The following is a 25,439-nucleotide window of genomic DNA, read 5'->3' as shown; positions in this document are numbered from 1 at the left end:
GGGGGCTACTGCAATGACTCATGGCAGAAGAACAGCTGCTTCATGAAAACACATAATATTGTAAGCATTGGCACTACTAGCTACAGTAGTTTGCTAGCTAGCTTTTGTTGGAAGATTCAACATTGTGTGTGCAGCATTATGAGTGCAGTAGGTAGCTGGTTGGTTAGCAGCATCGTTGCAGTCAAAGATGATTTCAGTGACTTGCTCAGCTAAAGTTATCAAGCTAACGTTAATTTTGGACATATTATGCTAGCTTTTGTGCCATAGTCAAACTTCAGAAATACTGCTCATTGAAGCACTATAGTTCTTAGCTATATGTAAAATGGAGCGACTAAGACTTCCTCACCACAAAAGCATCAACCTTATTGGCATATTAATTGTTTTAGCTTCAGCAGATGATGTCCCCTTGGTAATATTTTCAAATGGTAGACAGCATATTGTTGCATAACTACTTTTGAGCTATGCTATTACCATTTGCAAGATACAAGACAGATCAGTGCAGGCGAAATCAACGTGCTATCTAACGTAAGACGATGATGACTAAAATCTCAACAACACTCACTTGCAGATGAAGGAAGAGTCTGATATGGAGTCTTAGTGTCCCTAGAGGAGAAAACAAATGAAAGAAACAGAGAAACATGTATAAATACCAATAAAAAAGAATATTCACTGAGAAATGAAAAGGGTAATAAATAACTTGAGATATGATTTCACAGTGTTAAAAGGCTTTATACAATTCCAATGTCAACACTTAACCATAATGTCATAGTATGATATTTGATAAAACCCAGTCTGATCCCACAGTGACTGTACATACATACCCCAACCAGAAGCCATGGATTACAGGCAACATTCGCACTGAGCTAAAGGGTAGAGCTACCGCTTTCAAGGAGTGGAACTCAACCCAGAAGCTTATAAGAAGCTCTTACTTTTTTTTAGGTCTTTTCTTAAAACTGCATTGTTGGATGATAAGGGCATGTAAAGTAAGTATTTCACTAAGGCGCATGTGACAAATACAATTTGATTTGTTTTGATTCCACTGTTTAAGTTATGTTAAATACCTGCTGTTTCTTTAAAGGAACATACAGTGTGTTACAGCCTTAATTAAAAAAATTACATTCAGGTTTTGTGTCACTGGCCTACACACAATACCCCATAATGTCAACATGGAATTATGTTTTTAGAATTTTTTACTAATTAATAAAAAATAAAAAGTTGAAATGTCAATAAGTATTCAACCCCTTTGTTATGGCAAGCCTAAATAAGTTCAAGAGTAAATTAAATAGTGCTTAACAAGTCACACCACTGAGTGAACAGAAGCACCTTTGCCAGCAGTTACTGCTTTGAGTCTTTCTAGGTTAATCTTTAAGAGCTTTGCACACCTGGATTGTACAATATTTGCACATTATTCTTTTAAAAATTCCTAAAACTCTGTCAAGTTGGTGATTTTGAGATATTTCTGTATTTCATTTTCAATAAATGTGCACATTTAAAAAAAAAACATGTCATTATGGGGTATAGTGTGTAGACGGGTGAGATTTTATTTTATTTTATCCATGTTGAATTCAGGCTGTAACACAACAAAATGTGGAATAAGTCAACGGGTATGAATACTTTCTGAAGGCACTGTATATTTTGCAAATGTCTACTTACTTGAATCAGTAAAGAGAGGGTTTTCTTCCCTGGCAAGGCTGTCACTCAAGGTCCTCGCCGTCAGCTTTCCTGTGGAAACAATAGTGAATAAGCATTAGAAGTATGCGGATGACTGACACAAAGCAACATGCCTCGGGCACTGACTTACTCAAAAGTTGGAACAGAACTCAAATTTGGGCCAAAAGAGCAGGGGGATAATTATCGTACTTGGAGAGTTCACAGAGTGATTTAGGTTTAGGAAAGAATGGAGTTTTTGACAGGGAAAAAGAGACTGACAGCCGGACAGACAGGCAGACAGGCTGACAGACAGGCATGCTACAAGTCGGAGAGAGCTGACGAGGTTGATACAGTATAAGAATGCACCATAAGGGATGCCACTGACAGACAACAGTCAAATTACACCCGTTTTTTCTTCCTCGTCAGTTAAAATGGCTGTTTGTTAGTAAGAGCTTGACGGATGACAGTTTCCTGGGAAAGCACAGAAGAATTCCCCACTTCTTTGCTTCTCTCTCTGTCTCAACACCGTGGCACCTGTACAGAGGTGTCACATCACAATGACTGCGGAGAGGTAAACTAGGTCAAGTTAACTGCATAATCGGACAGAGCAGAGTTGTATGAAAAGCACTTACTTAGAATGACCTAGAAGCACACGTAAACTTGGGCATACTGTCACATTTATGTTATACAGAAGTGTGAAATGCTAATATACACAAAGTACCAATATACAGTAACAGTCAAAAGTTACGTTACTGTGGGCGGTCCTCATGAGATCCAGTTTCATCATAGCGCTTGATGGTTTTTGCAACTGCACTTGAAGAAACTTTCAAAGTTCTTGACATTTTCTGGATTAACTGACCTTCATGACTTTCTCTTTGCTTATTTGAGGTGTTCTTGCCATAATATGGACTTGGTATTTTACAAAATAGGCCGAATTTCTCAATACCCCCCTACCTTGTCACAACATAACTAATTGGCTCAACGCATTAAGGAAAGAAATTCCACAAATTAACTTTTAACAAGGCACACCTGTTATTTGAAATGTATTTCAGGAGACTACATCATGAAGCTGGTTCAGAGAATGCCAAGAGTGTGCAAAGCTGTCATCGGGGTAAAGGGTGGGTACTTTGAAGAATCTAAAATCTAACATATATTTAGATTTGTTTCACACTTTTTTTGGTGACTGCATGATTTCATATGTGTTATTCCATAGTTTTGATGTCTTCACTATTATTCTACAATGTAGGAAATAAAGAAAAACCCTGGAATGAGTAGGTGTGCCCAAACTTTTGCCTGGTAATATATCCCAATTCAGTTTAGCATAATGACACCTTTACCTTAATATATAGCTATCCTAATATATTTAATAAACAAATAACAATAAACAAGCAGTAAAATGGACTACAATAGATAAGGATGGGTGTGTATGTGTGTGTGTGTGTGTGTGTGTGTGTGTGTGTGTGTGTGTGTGTGTGTGTGTGTGTGTGTGTGTGTGTGTGTGTGTGTGTGTGTGTGTGTGTGTGTGTGAGAGAGTGAGGGAGGGACGGAGTTGAAGCCAACAAGCTATTCCTGGAGTCGTCCGGGCCCTACTGTTATCTCCCTAACCCCTTATTTTTCTGTCCTTCTACGGGTATTCTGACCTTGAACTTAAGCATGGACCAGCCAGCTATACATTTGGGGTGGAGATCACATAAATGGAGATGTGACAGAGGTGTGTCTTCAGATACACATATTCTGACCTTGACTTAATTCCCTCATAATTCCACAACCTTTACACGCGAGGAAACCATGAATAAGGTCGAGCACCTGTCGGTTCCAAGTGGAAAAACACAATTTTTCCCCCCCTGATAGAAATAACACCATTCTCCATGCACTGTAATTTAAAAACTAATAAGAGCTAGGCAAATGAGTAATCCGTTTGGAGAAGCAGATTGTAAATACAAATAGAAATAGTTGTAGATGATTTTTCCTTATGATCGTTGGATACAAATGTGAAACCAGTCATATAGAAGCAAACTGAAAATCATATCAACATGTATTTTGGCCCTTTTTCCAGTAGGCTATAAATAGCTGTGCTTCACTTTTCTTATTTATTTATTTTTTACAATTTGTATCATGTTAAATAGTATCATTTATTGGTAGCCACCGTCAGTAATACTCACATACATTCATAACTGTCATTTTAGTGTTCATTTTCTTCAATTTCCAGCCTGTACATTTTGCATCATTCGATTCCGTTTACCTTTCTTTCCTCTATCAATAATTTGAGACATACAGTACATGTATGTAGCCTCTTTGAATCATTATGGAATGCAGATCACACATAGCCGTTTAAACCTAGAGCATGGTTCAAGACGACTGGACCATTGTCATTCCATTCCATGATTAGTGAGGATTATTAGAGTAGATTTATAGAACTATTGTTCATCCCCTATGGTACACTTTTCTCACGTTCCAATATTTCATGGATTGAACAATTGAATATGGTAACATTCAGGATGAATCAAATCACTATATTTTTGTTTCATCAATATATTTTGTGCATAAAGACTCTCCAAACCTGTTTTTTTTATTATTCAGAAATATTTTCGAAACCTAAATAATCTCCAAGATCAGAGTATTTTTAAGTCTACCAATTGCTGCTGAAACGGAGACGAATATGCATATATGGATTTCTTTCATTGGGCCCTAATATTCTCAACCCATTCTTTTGATACTATATCCAGTATTAAAAGGTACACCGTATTTGAAGGGATGGCTTTAGACACATTTACTGAAAACCCTAGCAAATGAAATTCCACGAGAAAATCTGATGGCCAGCAAATGGGAGGGTTTCAGCGGTTGAATTAAATGTATTCAGTGTGCGCAAGGGAACCATGCCTGCAGAGCACATCACAGGCCTGCATAAGGTAAGTCTGAATACCAACCAGCGCTTAGGGCTGCAAAGGGTTGGCAACTTTCTGGGTAAATTTCCAGAATTTTTGGGAAATCTTCCATGGGACGTTAAGCCCGGGAATTTGGGGAATTTTGCTTAAATTCATCAAAAAAGTTACACTTTTTTGTGGGATACACATAAGGCAATTCTACGTCTTGTGGCATATTTTGGTTAAACTATTCCCAATTCAATGGAATTGCAACCCTCTGCATGCACAGTGCATTCTTCCATCACATGTACAGCTGATTCTCAAGATGTTGCACACTAATGAGATGCTGTTGAGCCCACACTACTACACTGTCTGAGCCAAGGACTATACATGCTTTCTGGCAAGTTTTGATTACAATACTGGGTTGAGTGAATATATTTTATGACATACATTATTTTTTGTTAACTAGTAAATAGTAGCCTACAGCAAAGTGTGTTTAAATAATTTGTAACTTGTTCATTTCTGCTAGATAGTTTTCGCTACCATGGAGGTTTTAGCTTGTTTGAGCCTGCTAAGTGAGGAGTGTTTATTCACCTGTTTCCATACATGTTTCATTTTAAAACATTTATCTTACAAAGGAGTTGTTTATCTAACTGCTTAACTATTTATCTGTACTTTTATTTTATTTTTTACATAATTGTATTTGATTTTTGTTTTTACAATTTTTTTCTAATCTTTACAGGAAAATGCCACGGGCACTATCTGACGTGTGAAGTCATTCACTGTAGCTAATGTAGAAGGAAGAGCTGTGTACATTTGCAAATACTGTGTCAAATCACATGTGAAGAATGGAAAAAAGATGCAGAATCATCTGGCCATGTGCATCAAGTTCCCTCAATGCTCACAACAAGCAACATCTGACAAAAGACCCTCTACTTTTTTACTCAATAGAGGAACGTAGTCAAAGAAATTCTGATGAATGTCTTGCTCAAGCTGTGTATGCAACTGGTTCACCTCTGATGCTCACAGGCAATATGTATTGGAAGAGATTTCTGAATGTTCTTTGCCCAGCAAACACCCCTCCAACCAGACAAAACAATGGATACACTCTACAAGAGAGCCAAGGAAATGGTTAGGTATGTGAAGGTTCATCAAGTTACAGCACCAATCTACCTCACCAAGAAAAGTGAGAAGAATTGCCAGCAACAACTATTGGGGTGGTGTTGTCATCATGTTTGACAGTCTCGTGGAGGGGAAGGAATCTCTCCAAGAAATGGCCATATCACAGTCTGCCGATATGGACAGCCCCATCAAGAGGATCCTCCTGGATGATGTATTTTGGGAGAGAGTGGTAAGCAGCCTGAAACTCCTGAAACCTATAGCAGTAGCCATTACACGGATTGAGGGAGACAATGCCATCCTGTCTGATGTTCGGACTCTGCTTACAGATGTTCGAGAAGTCTGGCGAAGTACACTTCTAAGCAAGGGCTTTGGGATGAGATGCTATACGGCAGTCGTGCCAACATATCTCATCAGCCACCTGGTGGAAGGGACTTTGTGGCTCTGAAGCTCTTTCCCCGGTTGCCTCCGTCATCCTCCAAATTCCACCAACATCAGCCGCCTCAGAGTGCAACTGGTCCTTGTTTGGCAAATTTGAGACTTTTGAGCCTGACAACTAGTCATCCTCAACATGGTTGGAAAGTGACAGTGAAAATGAGGCCTCAGAGTCTGATGTTCAAGAGGTGGACATTGAGGAGGTCCAGGGACAAGACATGGAAGCCTGAGAGGAAGACAACCAAAGTTTTAGTTTCGAGACTATCATTTTACAGATGTATGTTGAAAACGTTTTTGGGAGTTGTGGTGGATCATTGGGGATCATTCAATATTCCATTTCTTTTGTTGTTCAGTGAAATTATCCCATGTGAAGAGTCAACTCATTTATTTAAAGTTAAATTTGTAATTAATTGTTTTTTTTGTTGTTTTTTTCTATTGGAAGGATTTAATCATTTGCAATTATGTCTAATTATGATAAGGTAAAATGTTTCTGTCTCCATATGATATGGTAAATATATCCAATGCAAAAAACATATACATTTAAATGGTATTAATATTAATTTGCATATATTTCCGTTAATTCCCATATATTCCCATTAATTCCTATATATTCCTGTTAATTCCCACGGAAAGTTTCCACCTCTGATTATTCCCTCAAATGTGTAACCCTACAAGCGCTTAAATCAAAACGATTAAAAAAGGAATAGATTTCATAAGTCTGAATCGGACCCTATGTGTTTCTAAGCACTCTTTTCAATCAAAACCTGTGTCCAGGTTTCGTTGGTAAGAAAAAATAAATAAACAAACATAGTGAAAAGGAGTTTGGATTCATGTAATTACTGTCTGAAAGAAATAGAGGCTGCGGTTCACTTACCCTCACCTTATGACCTTGGGGGAATCCTCGTCACCATCTTGAAGGGCCGTCCAAATGAATAGCCAAGCAAGAGAAGTTTGCAACGTAAGCCCCTCAGCCCCCGTTTTTAGTCGAGTTTGCGAGTGTATAAATATTTTCAATCCGTGGCCTGAAACTACCCATAATTCAATTCGCGACGATTGTATTCCCGCTAAGAAAAGTCAGCCAAAACTTAAAAACAACATCAATAGAGAAGTCAACATGCAAGTGTAAGAAAAAACGAATGCAAATAAGTTAGAAATTTTGCTACTAATGCACATGACGGCACAAACATGCCTCGTAAATATGTTTTTGTTTGGTTATCTTTTGGAAATTGTATGAATTAAACATTTTTCTTTTTCAGAAGATCCAGGTAGGCAGGCTAACATTAGTTAGCTAATTCATTTGCTAGCTATTATTCAGTAGGCATATATTAATAATGATGTAGTTAATATAAGTAGACATGCAATCATAATTGACTATAGCGCATATAAAGCATACAAGCTACCAGTTGGGATGAGTAAGTGCTGCATTTCCGGCCCATTTAAAAAATCATTCCTTCCTCCCTTGCCCCTTGTCCTGCAAGTGTATACTCATCAGACGTCATGATACATCATCAAAAGTGTCCACTTAATTTGAGGGCTGAGGGGATAGGGTGTGTCTTTTAAGTGTTTGGACTGTAGCCAGAACCTCACTGCATAACAACTTGAACATGCTCTCATCTTGCAGCTCAAGAAGATTGAATGTGATGTAGTGCTATCCTCCCGACAGAGTACCTCCAATGTGTTTTCAGTCATGAGTTTTCCTGCCTTGATTTGACATATTATGTAACTGTAAATATAATATAACAATTGTCACTTTTTCCCGTAAGTTTCAGACCCACTTTTCAATAAGTGTCTTGAAAACTGTTTTATTTACAAAGCAATTACATACGTGGATACAGTGGAATTTCAATGTAGACATATCTGTGTTGGTACATAGCACTTACAACTGTTCAACCTGTGTGTGGCAATTAAGTTAAGATATTAACTGAGAATAACTGACGGTGAGAGAGAGAAAGGTTGAAAGTAAGAACGACAAAAAATGAAGAGTACGAGAGAGTGAGATGTATATATAGGAAGAGAGTAAGAGAGAGTAAGGTTGAGAGTGAAAGAAAGGTTGAAAGTAATGGGGTTCGTCATGGTTGAGGACAAAAAGCAACAGCTCTTTCCACTCCCCTGATGTTGACAGTGGTCTATTTAAGCAATAAGGCCCAAGGAGGTGTGGTATACAGCCAATATACCACAGCTAAGGGCTGTTCTTAGGCACGACGCAGCGCGGACATGACACAACGCCTCGACACAGCCCTCAGCCCAAACCTGTGAGGTGCCTTATTGCTATTATTAACTGATTACCAATGTAATTAGAACAGTAAAAATACATGTTTTGTCATACCTGTGGTATACGGCCTGATATACCATGCCTATCAGTCAATCAGCATTCAGGGCTCGAACCACCCGGTTTATAAGTGCCTTTAGGGCACCTCAATCTGGCCATACAGAACACTTCTGCTCACTGTGGCCTCATCACCGACATAAGACTGACTTAGACAGAGGAGAGGCAAGACAGATAGGGACAAGAGGGATATTAGCAACTGCTCAGCAGAACGAGATAGGGCCCCAGGGGATGAGAGAAAGAGGAGGGAGGGAAAGAGAGATAGAGGTCATGCGCACAAAAAAGAGAGAGAGAGAATGGAAAAAAAGATCAATTAAGACATCTCATCACGTAGAAAGAGAAAGTTAAAATTCTTATAACTAGAACATTTGAAAGAGGATTGGAGTTACATAGGTTATGACGCACAATATTGAACAGCAGACTTGACAAAAAAAAGTCTGTGTAGGGTCTACTTTATATCTACAGAGGCTAAAGCTTTTCACATTAGCACATTAGCCCAAAAAATACATTGCACATAATGATGAAACATATGTTTTGGCAACTCCTGCTGACGCAGCCGACCTCCCAACTTCTCCAAACACGGTGTCGTGAGTCATTGCAGTACAGGCTGTTTTCATAGTAAATCATAGTATTCCTACTGTGGAGAGGGCAAAGGACTCTAGAAAACCACTTATGTGCCTGTGTTAATGACCGAAAGGAAAACATAAACACGGTCAGACCGTAAATGTGTCAGGGAGCCAGGGTGATGTATGGTCAATAGTAGCTCTCGTAGTCGATAAACTGTATATTACCAAATGTTCCTGGACACCAAAACTGCTGTTTTAAATAATAGAACGTTCCCATAAAAGGAATGAATAAAGTAACACCCTTCACTATCCATGTCTAGGATTGTCTTTAAAAATGAGACAATTTAATTATATAATACAACATCTGATGAAGATATAAACAAAAATATGCTATACTGTTCAAGTCTGGGAATGTTTTAAAATAATTTGTTTTTGCATACAGTTGAAGTCAGAAGTTTACATACACTTAGGTTGGAGTCATTAAAACTGTTTTTTCAACCACTCCACAAATGTCTGGCTAACAACTATAGTTTTGGCAAGTCGGGTTTGGACATCTACTTTGTGCATGACACAAGTCTTTTTTGCAACAATTGTTTACAGACAGATTATTTCACTTTAAATTCACTGAATTACAATTCCAGTGGGTCAGAAGTTTACATACACTAAGTTGTCTTTGCCTTTAAACAGCTTGTAAAATTCCAGAAAATTACCCTTGGAAGCAATTTCCAAATACCTGAAGGTACCTGTCACGCCTTGGTCTTAGTATTTTGTGTTTTACTTAATTAGTTGGTCAGGCCAGGGTGTGACATGGGTTTATGTTATTGTATTTCGTTTTGAGGTTTTGTAGTTTTGGGATTGCGGCTGAGTAGGGGTGTTGCATAGGCTTGGCTGCCTGAGGCGGGTCTCAATCAGAGTCAGGTGATTCTTGTTGTCTCTGATTGGGAACCGTATTTAGGTAGCCTGGGTTTCACTTTGTATTTTGTGGGTGATTGTTCCTGTCTCTGTGTTAGTGTTCACCAGACAGGCTGTATAGGTTTTTTCACATTCCGTTTGTTGTTTTTGTATTTATAAGTTATTTCATGTATCGTCATTTGTTTCATTAAAAACATGAGTAACCAACACGCTGCATTTCGGTCCGACTCTCTCTCAACAAACGAAGAACGCCGTTACAGTACCACTTTCAAACAATAGCACGTAAGTATAAACACCATGGGACCACGCAGCCGTCATACCGCTTAGGAAGGAGAAGCGTTCTGTCTCTCAGAGATGAACGTACTTTGGTGCGAAAAGTGCAAATCAATCCCAGAACAACAGAAAAGGACCTTGTTAAGATGCTGGAAGAAACAGATGCAATAGTATCTATATCCATAGTAAAAACAAGTCCTATATTGACATGAAAGGCCGCTCAGCAAGGAAGAAGCCACTTCTCCAAAACCGCCATAAAAAAGCCAGACTACGGTTTGTAACTGCACATTGGTACAAAGATCGTACTTTTTGGAGAAATGTCCTCTGGTCTGATGAAACAAAAAAATAACTGTTTGGCCTTAATGACCATCATTATGTTTGGAGGAAAAAGGGGGCTGCTTGCAAGCCGAAAAACACCATCCCAACCATGAAGCACAGGGGTGGCAGCATCATGTTGTGGGGTTGACTGGCGGCTCTGGCGGCTCATGACAGACTGGTGGCTCTGGCGGCTCATGACAGACTGGTGGCTCATGACAGACTGGCGGCTCTGGCGGATCATGACAGACTGGCGGCTCTGGCGGATCATGACAGACTGGCGGCTCTGGCGGATCATGACAGACTGGCGGCTCTGGCGGATCATGACAGACTGGCGGCTCTGGCGGATCATGATAGACTGGCGGCTCTGGTGGCTCAGGACAGACGGGAGACTAGCAGCGCTGGAGAGGAGGAAGGCTCTCCCCCAGGCTGGATAACTATTCTAGCCCGGACCCTCCAGAGTGCAGGCACAGGTTGAACCGGGTTGTGGGTAAGCACTGGAGATCTAGTGCCTACTACGCGCACCTCTCCCTTAGGCTCCACTCCCACATTTGCCCGGCACGAGCGGAGCGCAGGCATAGGACGCACTGCACCCTCCCAGCTCCACGGAGACACAGCATGCAGAGCCGGCGCAGGATACCCTGGACCGAAACGGCGTACCGGCGACCAGACACGCTGAGCAGGCACCATACGCCCTGGCTGGATGCTCACACTCACATTACACTTTCGGGAGGCTGCCACGTACTGGCGACACGTGCACTTAACTGCATAACACGGTGCCTGACCAGTAACGCGCTGCTTATAATAAGCACGAGGAGTGAGCTCAGGTCTGCTACCTGGCTTAGCCACACTCCTCGTGTGCCCCCTCCCAAAAAAATGTTTTTTGTGGGGGGCTGTCTCTCGTACCTGTCGCGCTGCCTTGCTGCCTCCTCATATCGCCGCCGCTCAGCTCTGCTTTGGGGCGGCGATATTCCCCAGCCTGTGCCCAGGGTCCTTCTCCGTTCAAAATCTCCTCCCATGTCCAGGTGTCTTGTGATGCTGGCCGCTGCTGCTGCTGCTGCCGCTGTCTGTTACCACGCCGATTGGTCCTTGGTTGGTGGGTGTTTCTGTAACGACTGATTTCTTCCTCTTCCTCTGAAGAGGTGTAGCAAGGATCGGACCAAGATGCGGCGTGGTAAGTGTCCATGGTTGTTTATTTAAAAAACATAAACTGAACACTATGAATACTAAAACAATAACCGTGAACAAACCAAAACAGTACCGTGTGGCGACAAACACCCACAAACAAACAGTGAAACCCAGGCTACCTACGTATGATTCTCAATCAGAGACAACTAACGACACCTGCCTCTGATTGAGAACCATACTAGGCCGAAACATAGAAATCCCAAAATCATAGAAAAACAAACATAGACTGCCCACCCCAACTCACGCCCTGACCATACTAAATAACGACAAAACAAAGGAATTAAAGGTCAGAACGTGACAACACTCTTGGCATTCTCTCAATTAGCTTCATGAGGTAGTCACCTGGAATGCATTTTAATGAACAGGTGTGCCTTGTTAAAAGTTCAAATTGTGGAATTTCTTTCCTTCTTAATGCATTTGAGCCCATCAGTTGTGTTGTGACAAGGTAGGGGTGGTATATAGAAGATAGCCCTATTTGGTAAAATACCAAGTCCATATTATGTCAGGAACAGCTCAAATAAGCAAAGCGAAACGACAGTACATCATTACCATAAGACATGAAGGTCAGTCAATGCCGAAAATTTCAACAACTTTGAAAGTTTCTTCAAGTGCAGTCACAAAAACCATCAAGAGACATGATGAAACTGGCAGAGTTACTTCTGCTGCAGAGGATAAGTTCATTAGAGTTACCAGCCTCAGAAATTGCAGCCCAAATAAATGCGTTCAAGTAACAGAGTTCAAGTAACAGACACATCTCAACATCAACTGTTCAGAGGAGACTGTGTTAATTAGGCCTTCATGGCCGAATTGCTGCAAAGAAACCACTACTAAAGGACACCAATAGGAAGAAGAGAGTTGCTTGGGCCAAAAAAGATTAGCAATGGACATGAGTCCAAAATTGAGATTTTTGGTTCCAAACGCCGTGTCTTTGTGAGATGCAGAGTAGGTGAATGGATTATCTATGCATGTGTGGTTCCCACCGTGAAGCCGCCTGGATGGGTAGGTGTGATGGTGTGGTGGTGCTTTGCTGGTGACACTGTCAGCGATACGCCATCCCACTTGGTTTGGGCTTAGAACAAAAAACAATCATGACCCAACACACCTCCAGGCTGTATAAGGGCTATTTGACCAAGAAGGAGAGTGATGGAGTGCTGCATCAGATGACCTGACCTCCACAATCACCCGACCTCAACCCAATTGAGATGGTTTGGGATGAGTTGGACCGCAGCGTGAAAGAAAAGCATCCAACAAGTGCTCAGCATATGTGGGAACTCCTTCAAGACTGTTGGAAAAGCATTCCAGGTGAAGCTGGTTCAGAGAATGCCAAGAGCGTGCAAAGCTTTCATCAAGGCAAAGGGTGACTATGAAGAATCTCAAATATAAAATATATTTTGATTTGTTTAACACTTTTTTGGTTACTACATGATTCCATATGTGCTATTTCATAGTTTTGATGTCGTCAATATTATTCTACAATGTAGAAAATTATTTAAAAAATAAAGAAAAACCCTTGAATGAGTAGGTGTGTACAAACTTTTGCTTAGTACTGTATACACAGTGCCTTTGGAAAGTATTTAGACCTCCTTGACTTTTTCCACATTTCGTTAGCTTACAGCCTTAATTTAAAACATATTGAATCACTTTTTTCCCATCAATCTACACACAATATCCCATAATGACAAAGCAAAAACAGTTTTTTAGAAATGTTTGCTAATTTATTAAAAAGAGAGAAAAAAATATATATTATATATTATGTATTTTATATATATATTATTTAAAAAATACATTTATATAAATATTCAGACCCTTTACTCAGTACTGTGTTGAAGAACCTTTACCGCCTCAATTCTTCTTGGGTATGATCCTACAAGATTGGCACAATTGTATTCGGGAAGTTTCTCACATTCCTCTCTGCAGATCCTCTCAAGCTCTGTCAGGTTGGATGGGAAGCGTTGAAGCACAGCTATTTTCAGGTCTCTCCAGTGATGTTCGATCAGGTTTAAGTCCGGGTTCTGGTAGGGACACTCAAAGACACACATAGGCTTGTCCCGAAGCCACCCTTGCGTTGTCTTGGCTGTGTGCTTAGGGTAGTTGCTGTGTTGTAAGGTGGACCTTCGCCCCAGTCTGAGGTCCTGAGAGCTCTGGAGCAGGTTCATGAATGATCTCTCGATGCCTCCATCCTGACTAGTCTCTCAATCCCGGCAGCTGAAAAACACCCCGGCGTGATACTGGCATGATTCTGCCACCATCATGCTTCACCTTCGGGATGGTGCCAGGTTTCCTCCAGACGTGACGCTTGGCATTCAGGCCAAAGAGTTCAATTTTGGTTTCATCAGACCAGAGAATCTTGTTTATTATGGTCTGACAGTCTTTAGGTGCACCAAGCGGGCTGTCATGTGCCTTTTACTGAGGAGTGGCTTCTGTCTGGCCCCTCTACCATAAAGTCCTGATTGGTGGAGTGCCACTGAGATAGTTGTCCTTCTGAAAGGTTCTCCCATCTCCACAGAAGAACTCTGGAGCTCTGTCAGAGTGATCATCGGGTTCTTGGTCACCTCCCTGACATACTCCCCCGATTGCTCAGATTGGCCAGGCGGCAAGCTCTTGGAAGAGTCTTGGTGGTTCCAAACGTCTTCCATTTAAGAATTATGGAGGACACAGTGTTCCATAATGACAAAGCAAAAACAGGTTTTTAAAAATGTTTGCAAATGTTTAAACAAATTCAAACTTAAATATCACATTTACAAAAATGTTAGCCCCAGTTTGAGGTCCTGAGCAGGTTTTCAAGAATGTAGATATCTGAGAGTGAGTGAGTGGTGCTTCGGCGCACACAGCCCGACAAGGGGAATCATAATTATTACTTTCAGTCCACGGGCACAACAGCCACTGGCCACAAAAGGCATGGCGTTTTTAAGGGGGCATTACGGCCACACAAGGGGGATGCTGCCGGGAAATTCAAGCCATTACCAAGTGCTTGTCAAATTGTGAATGGGAGACTGATGAAGGGTGTGCAGCCTGTGCAAAAAACTAAGCAGAGCACATGCCTTTCATGTAACTTCAAATCATCATTAGAGTTGCATCATGCAGCCTTAGAATGAGCGAAAAATGAAAACATATAGCCCATAGTTTGTATCACAACAAAAGTTATTAAGCGTATAGGAGGACCTGTTTTTTTGTTATCTGCTCAACACAGATTAGCTGCATGTGCGCACTCCCTCGGAAATCATTTTGAGAAAATATCCTTTCAAATTTATTTACGATATGTTAAATTGTATTCTTCATACTATAAAATAATATAAAATAATGCCACAGAATTCTAAGCAATGTTTGTCTGCTAAAGGAACTAGATGTAGCCCACAGCCATATGGCATAGCCAGATCAGGGCCTAACATAAGAACTACTTAGAGTATGCTATTCTGTTCTTCTGATATATACAAAATACATATTTCTTTAGATCTGTCTTTGCATGGAAGCAGACATGCTGTCAGAGTGTAAAATGTCCATTCTAATAAACCTATTCACCCAACATGGAATCATATTCTAATATTATATATTTCCATACCTAAATAATTACACCCACACCCACCCACTACTGAGACATCTTTACCCGTTTGATAGGCTTACTGCAAGTAGCCTACATAGCCAAGAAAGAAAGATGAATCCAGTCAGAGGATTCATTATCGAACAAAACAAACATTTATTGTGGAACTGGGATTCCTGGGAGTGCATTCTGATGAAGATCATCAAAGGTAAGTGAATATTTATAATGTTATTTCTGACTTCTATTGACTGCACAATATGGCGGGTATCTTTTTGGCTTGTTTGGGCTCTGAGCGCCGTACTCATATTATTGCATGGTTTGCTTTTTCCGTAAAACTGTTTTGAAATCTGACACAGCGGTTGCATTTTTTGTATTTATTGTATTTATCCTTTATTTTACCAGGTAAGTTGACTGAGAACACGTTCTCATTTGCAGCAACGACCTGGGGAATAGTTACAGGGGAGAGGAGGGGGATGAATGAGCCAATTGTAAACTTAACTTTAACTTCTTGATGCACCCATCCCATTAGCGGGATAATTTTCGTCAACATCCGCTGAATCCGTCAAATTCAAATTAAATTACTAAAAATATTTAATTTTCATGAAATCACAAGTGCAATATAGCAAAACACAGCTTAGCTGTTGTTAATCCACCTGGCGTGTCAAATTTCAAAAACGCTTTTCGGCGAAAGCATACCAAGCGTTTATGTAAGGAAATCTATCTCTCTCAGGAGACAAAACATTACAAACAGCTAGCAGCCAAGTAGATTAGTCACGAAAGTCAGAAAAGCAATAAAATGAATCGCTTACCTTTGATGATCTTCGGATGTTTGCACTCACAAGACTCCCAGTTACACAATAAATGTTCCTTTTGTTCCATAAAGATTATTTTTATATCCAAAATACCTCCATTTGGTTGGCGTGTTATGTTCAGAAATCCACAGGCTCAAGCGATCACGACCGGGCAGATGAAAATTCCAAATAGTATCCGTAAAGTTCGTAGAAACATGTCAAACGTTTTTTATAATCAATCCTCAGGTTGTTTTTACAATATATCATCGATAATATTTCAACCGGACTGTACCTTCTTCAATAGGAGAGAGAGAGAAAATGTCTGCTCCAAGCTGTTGCGCATGCAAAACGCTGCTGGCACCCAGCCATACAATGACGCAATGTGATCTTTCTTCCTCATTTTTCAAAATAAAAGCCTGAAACTACGTCTAAAGACTGTTCACAACATGTGGAAACCATAGGAAAAGGAATCCGGTTAATATCCCTTTATATGGAGCGAAGGCAGGCAATGGAACAGAGCTTTCAGGAAAAATAACACTTCCGGGTTGGATTTTCCTCAGGGGTTCGCCTGCAATATCAGTTCTGTTATACTCACAGACAATATTTTGACAGTTTTGGAAACATTAGAGTGTTATCTATCCTAATCTGACAATTATATGCATATTCTAGATTCTGGGCCTGAGAAATAGGCAGTTTCATTTGGGTACATTTTTTATCCAAACATCAAAATACTGCCCCCTTACACTCAACAGGTTAAAGGAGAAGTGTATCTAAAGTTCCATGTGTAACAGTTGTATATTCATCAACATGTTAATGAGTATTTCTGTGGCTCTCTTCAAAATCAACGGATGTTTATTTATATAAATATGAACTTTATCGAACAAAACATACATGTATTGTGTAACATCGGGAGATGAAGTCCTATGAGTGTTATCTGATAAAGATCATCAAAGGTTAGTGATTAATTCTATCTCTATTTCTGATTTTTGTGACTCCTCTCTTTGGCTGGAAAAATGGCTGTGTTTTTCTGTGACTTGGCTCTGAACTAACATAATCGTTTGTGGTGCTTTCGCCGTAAAGCCTATTTGAAATCGGACACTGACACCACTCCCTAGCATACTTCTCGCCAATGTCCAGTCTCTTGACAACAAGGTTGATGAAATCTGAGCACGGGTGGCATTCCAGAGGGACATCAGAGACTGTAACGTTCTTTGCTTCACGGAAACATGGCTCACTCGAGAGATGCTAACGGAATCGGTGCAGCCAGCTGGTTTCTCCACGCATCGCGCCAACAAAAACAAACATCTTTCTGGTAAGAAGAGGGGCGTATGCCTTATGGTTAACGAGACGTGGTGTGGTCACAACAACATACAGGAACTCAAGTCCTTCTGTTCACCTGATTTAGAATTCCTCACAATCAAATGTCGACCGCATTATCTACCAAGGGAATTCTCTTCGATTATAATCACAGCCGTATATATTCCCCCCCAAGCAGACACATCGATGGCTCTGAACAAACTTTATTTGACTCTTTGCAAACTGGAAACCGTATATCCTGAGGCTGCATTCATTGAAGCTGGGGATTTTAACAAGGCTAATCTGAAAACAAGACTCCCTAAATTGTACCAGCATATCGATTGCGCAACCAGGGCTGGTAAAACCTTGGATCATTGCTATTCTAACTTCCGTGACGCATATAAGGCCCTCCCCTGCCCTCCTTTCGGAGCTGACCACAACTCCATTTTGTTGCTCCCTGCCTACAGAGAGAAGCTAAAACAAGAAGCTCCTGCGCTGAGATCTGTTCAACGCTGGTCCGACCAATCTGATTCCACGCTCCAAGACTGCTTCCATTACATGGACTTGGACATGTTCCGCATTGCGGCGAACAACAACATTGACGAAAACGCTGATTCGGTGTGCGAGTTCATTAGAACGTGCATTGAAGATGTCGTTCCCATAGCAACGATTAAAACATTCCCAAACCAGAAACAGTGGACAGTGGATTGATGGCAGTAAGAACGAACCACTGCTTTTAATCAGTGCAAGGTGACCGGAAACATGACCGAATACAAACGGTGTAACTATTCCATCCGCAAGGCAATCAAACAAGCTAAGCATCAGTATAGAGACAAAGTAGAGTCGCAATTCAACGGCTCAGAAACAAGAGGTATGTGGCAGGATCTACAGTCAATCACGGATTACAAAAAGAAAACCAGCCCCGTCACGGACCAGGATGTCTTGCTCCCTGGCAGACTAAATAACTTTTTTGCCCGCTTTGAAGACAATACAGTGCCACTGACACGGCCCACAACCAAAACATGCGGACTCTCCTTCCCTGCAACCGATGTGAGTAAAGCATTTAAACGTGTTAACCCTCGCAAGGCTGCAGGCCCAGACAACTTCCCTAGCCGCGCCCTCAGAGCATGCGCAGACCAGCTGGCTGGTGTGTTTACGGACATATTGAATCAATCCTTATCCCAGTCTGCTGTTCCCACATGCTTCAAGAGGGCCACCATTGTTCCTGTTCCCAAGAAAGCTAAGGTAACTGAGCTAAACGACTACCGCCCCGTAGCACTCACTTCCATCATCATGAAGTGCTTTGAGAGACTAGTCAAGGACCATATCACCTCCACCCTACCTGACACCCTAGACCCACTCCAATTTGCTTACTGCCCAAATAGGTCCACAGATGATGCAATCTCAACCACACTGCACACTACCCTAACCCATCTGGACAAGAGGAATACCTACTGCTGTTCGTCGACTACAGCTCAGCATTTAACACCATAGCACCCTCCAAACTCGCCTTCAAGCTCGAGACCCTGGGTCTCGACCCCGCCCTGTGCAACTGGGTACTGGACTTCCTGAAGGGCCGCCCCCAGGTGGTGTGAGGACAACATCTCCACCCCGCTGATCCTCAACACTGGGGCCCCACAAGGGTGCGTTCTGAGCCCTCTCCTGTACTCCCTGTTCACCCACGACTGGGTGGCCATGCACGCCTCCAACTCAATCATCAAGTTTGCGGACGACACTACAGTGGTAGGCTTGATTACCAACAACGACGAGACGGCCTACAGGGAGGAGGTGAGGGCCCTCAGAGTGTGGTGTCAGGAAAATAACCTCACACTCAATGTCAACAAAACTAAGGAGATGATTGTGGACTTCAGGAAACAGCAGAGGGAGCACCCCCCTATCCACATCGATGGGACAGTAGTGGAGAGGGTAGTAAGTTTTAAGTTCCTCGGCGTACACATCACAGACAAACTGAATTGATCCACCCACACAGACAGCATCGTCAGGAGGCTGAAGAAATTCGGCTCGTCACCAAAAACACACTTCTAAAGATGCACAATCGAGAGCATCCTGTTGGGCTGTATCACCGCCTGGTACGGCAACTGCTCTGCCCACAACCGTAAGGCTCTCCAGAGGGTAGTGAGGTCTGCACAACGCATCACCTGGGGCAAACTATCTGCCCTCCAGGACACCTACACCACCCGATGTCACAGGAAGGCCATAAAGATAATCAAGGACAACAACCACCCGAGCCACTGCCTGTTCACCCCACTATCATCCAGAAGGCGAGGTCAGTACAGGTGCATCAAAGCTGGGACCGAGAGACTGAAAAACAGCTTCTATCTCAAGGCCATCAGACTGTTAAACAGCCACCACTAACATTGAGTGGCTGCTGCCAACACACTGACTCAACTCCAGCCACTTTAATAATGGGAATTGATGGAAATTGATGTAAAATATATCACTAGCCACTTTAAACAATGCTACTTAATATAATGTTTACATACCCTACATTATTCATCTCATATGTATATGTATATACTGTACTCTATCATCTACTGCATCTTTATGTAATACATGTATCACTAGCCACTTACAACTATGCCACTTTGTTTACATACCCTACATTACTCATCTCATATGTGAATACTGTACTCGATACCATCTACTGCATCTTGCCTATGCCGTTCTGTACCATCACTCATTCATATATCTTTATGTACATATTCTTTATCCCTTTACACTTGTGTGTATAAGGTAGTAGTTTTGGAATTGTTAGGTTAGATTACTCGTTGGTTATAACTGCATTGTCGGAACTAGAAGCACAAGTATTTCGCTACACTCGCATTAACATCTGCTAACCATGTGTATGTGACAAATACATTTGATTTGATTAACAAGAAGTGTATCTTTAAAATGGTGTCAAATACTTGTATGTTTGAGGAATTTTAATTATGGGATTTCTGTTGTTTTGAATTTGGTGCCCTGCACTTTCACTGGCTGTTGTCATATCGATCCCGTTAGCGGATTCATGTGTATTGTGAGAGGTGGAGGTTTCTGTGGGAGGGAAATTGGAGGACAACTGGAGGTTTACTTAGAGCCAGTTGGAGCTAGGGTTGGGTGGTATCCAGATTTTCATCCCGTCATACCATTTCTGTACCATATTGGGGTATACAGTATTACCAGAAGTGCACACAAGGGGCGCACAAAACAATTTAGAAAACAGGGATCTTGATTCAGATTGGGATTGAATAAATCCCCAAATCCAAAAGGTTTTTGGGTTGGAATTGCAGTATGTATTTAGTTTGAGCATTTAGATGTGAGCTAGCAGCTTTTGACAGACTAGTTTCGTCTGGACAAACAAAAACAGTTGCTTAGTGATAGAGTTCCAATATTTGGATTATTGTTGTAATTGGAGGATAGCTGTGAGGGTTATCGAATCAGGATCAACTCCTCTGTCCTTCCCCAACCTCTTAATGATAGAATGTTGATATTTGAAGATGGCAGAAAAGTCAGTCTATTTGACAATGAAATGGGCAGGACATTAAGGCAGCTGCCCATGCTTTAAATGTGCCAAACAAAACTGAGACAAGCAACCCAAAACCCCGGGCCACAGCCATTTGGGTGGTTACCAGTCTCCAATGTCTCTTTCAAATGTGATCTGGTGTGTCATATCGCAAAATGGATGAGCCCTTTTCGGACTACATCTTGGGATGTCCGAAAACATACCTTTGAATGTGTTGTTTGGAATCCACAACACATTCAATAAAGAAAGGCGGTTGGCAGGCATAGCCTGGTTTTACAGTTTTATGAAGCGGCACCCAGAAATATCCATCCGTATCCCACAAGCAACCAGTCTGGCTCGAGCTGTTGGCTTCACCCCCACCATGACCTCTACCCCCTGCCACAACCTCTGCCAACAACATCAACCTCCGCCACAACCTCCATCCCACAGCCTGCCCAGCACCCACAGGTCTCCAGTGACCTAGCTCCTAATCTTGGTAAGAAAAAACATCAGCATTTATTTTAGGAAATGTATAGTAGCATATAGAGTGATTACAAATACTTGTTTATTAAACCAATATGCGTGAGTTCTTGTTGTTGTTTATTTATTAGTGTGTTTGATTTTGTTTAAAGTACCAGTTCTACAACAACAAACTGCGTCAGAGGTCATCTTGGAGTTGTCCCCTAGGCCAAGGATACAGGACGTGAGACCTAGGAAAAGAAAGGCTGAGTTGGCTTCAGTCCTAATAGCCTCACTTCACAAGAGGTTTCTGGAGAACAAGGCAAACAAATAAGAGAGAAGGAAGAAAGCAAAGGGAGAAAGAAACCTGTGATACTGAAGAAAGCTGTGACGCCACTGAAAAAGGTTGTTCCAGGTTCCAAAACCGCAGCAAACACCCTAAAAGAAGGGGATGCATAATGCTTGTTCTGTTACAAGCTCTTCTCTGTTACCGGTGGGGACTGGAAACGGTGCGAGCAGTGTCAAATTTAACTGGGGTGGGATTAACCTTACCCCGGTAATCTGGGCAAAATGCCCCTTTCCTAAAAAAATACATTTTATTAAATAACTACAAATCTGTTAACTGTAGCCATTTATTTTCCTTTATAGTTTGTTACCCTAAGCATGGCCATCATCCAGCTACAATTGGTCTTTCCAAACTAAGCTTTTTTATGTCAGCAAATAGACATTGATTTTAGGGAGGGTTGTCTTACCCCATGTTACCCTACTACCAACTATCAACCTCTGGCGCTCAAAGAGATTACAAATATTATGGACACGTTGGAATTGACGGATATTTGGAGGCTTAAAAACCCGCATCTCATAAGATATACTTGGAGGAGGCATAATCAAGCAGGTCGGATTGATTATTTTCTGGGATCTTTTTCTATGGTGCCAAAAGTGAAAATGGTATTGCTTGACGATCAAATGTGATCAATGATCAACGTATATCCTTCCATATAGCTTTGACAGACTTTCCACAGGGATGGGTATATTGGACATTTTACCAGGGTTTATTGACTGACACTACTTTCTTAACAAAAACTAAAATCCTAAGACTTTTTCCTGCATAATACAGGTTCAGCGGACCCACATCAGCCTTTAGAAGCCATTCAATTCAATTTTCATCATAGAAACAAAAACGGTATCGGTCAACAGAGAAAAGACTTACCACAGAAAAAGAAAATCTAACATTAAACATGAATGGTGTAGATACATGTAATACAGAAGCACTGAATCATCTAGACACAAAACAAAAGGAGTTTGATGAACTTATTCAGGAATGATCGAGTTTCATTTATCTAAAAAAAACAGAGCAAATTGGCAAAAAAATTCTAAACCTTCAATATAGAAACGCTACCAAAATGAATCCTTATCTCATAAACAAAGTTCCTCAAATGACGATGGGTTTTGTGATATCCTTCTCCCCAAAAAACATATGAAACTATTTGCGACACAAACACAATCTTGTGAAGGCCACATGATGAACTATGGTTTGATTGATTCCTTTCAGACGGGGAAAACACCTGGTCTCGATGGCATTCCAATAGAAATGTATCAAACTTTTTATGAAATACTGAAAGAGCCATTACTATCATGTTTTAATTACTCATATATAAATTGCAAACTGTTGGACACATAAAAAAGAGGGGCAAATTTCTCTCCTACTGAAGCAGGAGCCAGGGGGACAATACAAAGAAAAAAAATATTGGAAAAATGTATTGCTCAAAGAATAAAAAAGATCGTACCGGACATTACTCACCACGATCAGATGGGATTCTTAAAAGGAAGATGTATTGGAGACAACTTTAGACAACTACTACAAAATTTGAGAATGCAGGGAAACCAGGTATAATATTTATAGCAGATTTTGAGAAAGCCTTTGATACAGTACATCTACAATCTGTTTATAAGTGCCTGGATTTTCTTTCTTTGGAGAATCTCTCATTAGATGGGTATACCTCATGTACAACAATCCTTTATGTAAAATAATAATTAACAGTTCATTCTCTGAGAACTTTGAATTGTCAAGAGGAGTAAAACAAGATTGCCCTCTGTCACCATACCTATGCATTATGGCCATTGCACTGTTAGCTTTAAAAATGCAATGATAACATAAGGGGCTAAACATTTATTTATCAATGTAAGCCGTTGATTCATGTTTTCTCTTAATCTTCAACCTTGAAGGGCCTCATTGAGGGCCTGGATCATTTATCCAGTTTCTCCGGACTAAAACCCAACTATGATAAATATACTATATTATGGATAGGGTCTCTAAAAGAAAAAACTTTAAACTTTAAATCTTTAAAACTAAATCAAACTTTCAATTGCCTTGTGGTCCCCCGATTAAATGGGCAGATGATGAAATCAATGTGCTTGGTGTATATATATATATATATATATATATATATATATATATATATATATATATATATAGGGATGTGTTGAGCGATCTTGCAAATTTGAACTTTGATAGAAAACTTAGCAATTCAACTCAGCAAAAAAAGAACGTCCTCTCTCTGTCAACAGCGTTAATTTTCAGAAAACTTAAAATGTGTAAATATTTGTATGAACATAACAAGATTCAACAACTGAGACATAAACTGAACAAGTTCCACAGACATGTGACTAACAGAAATTGAATAATGTGTCCCTGAATAAAGGGGGGTCAAAATCAAAAGTAACAGTCAGTATCTGTTGTGGCCACCAGCTGCATTAAGTACTGCAGTGCATCTCCTCCTCATGGACTGCACCAGATTTGCCAGTTCTTGCTGTGTGATGTTACCCCACTATTCCACCAAGACACCTGCAAGTTCTGGGGTGAATGGTCCTAGCCCTCACCCTCCGATACAACAGGTCCCAGACATGCTCAATGGGATTGAGATCCGGGCTCTTCGCTGGCCATGGCAGAACACTGGCATTCCTGTCTTGCAGGAAATCACGCACAGAATGAGCAGTATGAATGGTGGCATTGTCATGCTGGAGGGTCATGTCAGGATGGGCCTGCAGGAAGGGTACCACATGAGGGAGGAGGATGTCTTCCCTGTAATGCACAACGTTGAGATTGCCTGCAATGACAACACGCTCAGTCCGATGATGCTGTGACACACTGCTCCATGACGGACACTCCACCTCCATAATCGATCCCGCTCCAGAGTACAGGCCTCGGTGTAACGCTCATTCCTTTGACGATAAACGCGAATCTGGCCATCACCACCGACTAGTCCTGTCTGGTCCAGCAACGGTGGGTTTGTGCCCATAGGCGACATTGTTGCCGGTGATGTCTGGTGAGGACCTGCCTTACAACAGGCCTACAAGCACTCAGTCCAGCCTCTCTCAGCCTATTGCGGACAGTCTGAGCACTGATGGAGGGATTGTGCATTCCTGGTGTAACTCGGGCAGTTGTTGTTGCCATCCTGTACCTATCCCGCAGGTGTGATGTTGGGATGTACCGATCCTGTGCAGGTGTTGTTACATGTGGTCTGCCACTGCGAGGACGATCAGCTGTTTGTCCTGTCTCCCTGTAGCACTGTCTTAGGCATCTCACAGTACGGACATTGCAATTTATTGCCCTGGCCACATCTGCAGTCCTCGTGCCTCCTTGCAGCATGTCTAAGGCACGTTCACGCAGATGAGCAGGGACCCTGGGCATCTTTCTTTTGGTGTTTTTCAGAGTCAGTAGAAAGGCCTCTTTAGTATCCTAAGTTCTCATAACTGTGACCTTAATTGCCTACTGTCTGTAAGCTGTTAGTGTCTTAACGACCATTCCACAGGTGCATGTTCATTAATTGTTTATGGTTCATTGAACAAGCATGGGAAACAGTGTTTAAACCCTTTACAATGAAGATCTGTGAAGCTATTTACATTTTTACGAATGATCTTTGAAAGACAGGGTCCTGAAAAACGGACGTTTCTTTTTTTCGCTGAGTTTAGATAGAATCTTGAAACCGTGGAGAGGGAAACACTTACTCCTATCATTTATGGGAAAATTACCTGATTAATTCTCTAGTGATATCGCAGTTTACATATTTATATTTACCGACTCCTGGAGAATCCTTTTTCAAATAATGCGAGAAATTTTTTTTCTCACTTTATTTGGAATGGCAAACCAGATAAAGTAAAAAAAATATTTATTCGTTAAACTATTAAACATTAAGGCATTAAAC

The 25,439-nt window shown here is 41.2% G+C and overlaps 1 protein-coding gene across 1 annotated transcript in view; it reads right to left on the bottom strand.

Annotated features, from left to right (window-relative positions):
* The window catches only part of LOC135539567 (eyes absent homolog 2-like), a 75,684-nt gene that overhangs the window by 24,402 nt on the left and 25,843 nt on the right, over window positions 1-25,439 (bottom strand). Inside the window, exons 2-3 of the mRNA XM_064965515.1 lie at window positions 1,654-1,722; window positions 563-603 (exon numbers count right to left, since the gene is read on the bottom strand). The gene's annotated coding sequence lies outside the window, so the exon portion shown is untranslated. The remainder of the gene's footprint in view (window positions 1-562; window positions 604-1,653; window positions 1,723-25,439) is intronic.

Source organism: Oncorhynchus masou, chromosome 5 (assembly GCF_036934945.1).
Source record: "Oncorhynchus masou masou isolate Uvic2021 chromosome 5, UVic_Omas_1.1, whole genome shotgun sequence".
NCBI lineage: Eukaryota > Metazoa > Chordata > Actinopteri > Salmoniformes > Salmonidae > Oncorhynchus > Oncorhynchus masou.
The sequence above is the reverse complement of the archived record's forward strand: the minus strand, read 5'-3'. Positions and strand labels throughout refer to the sequence as shown.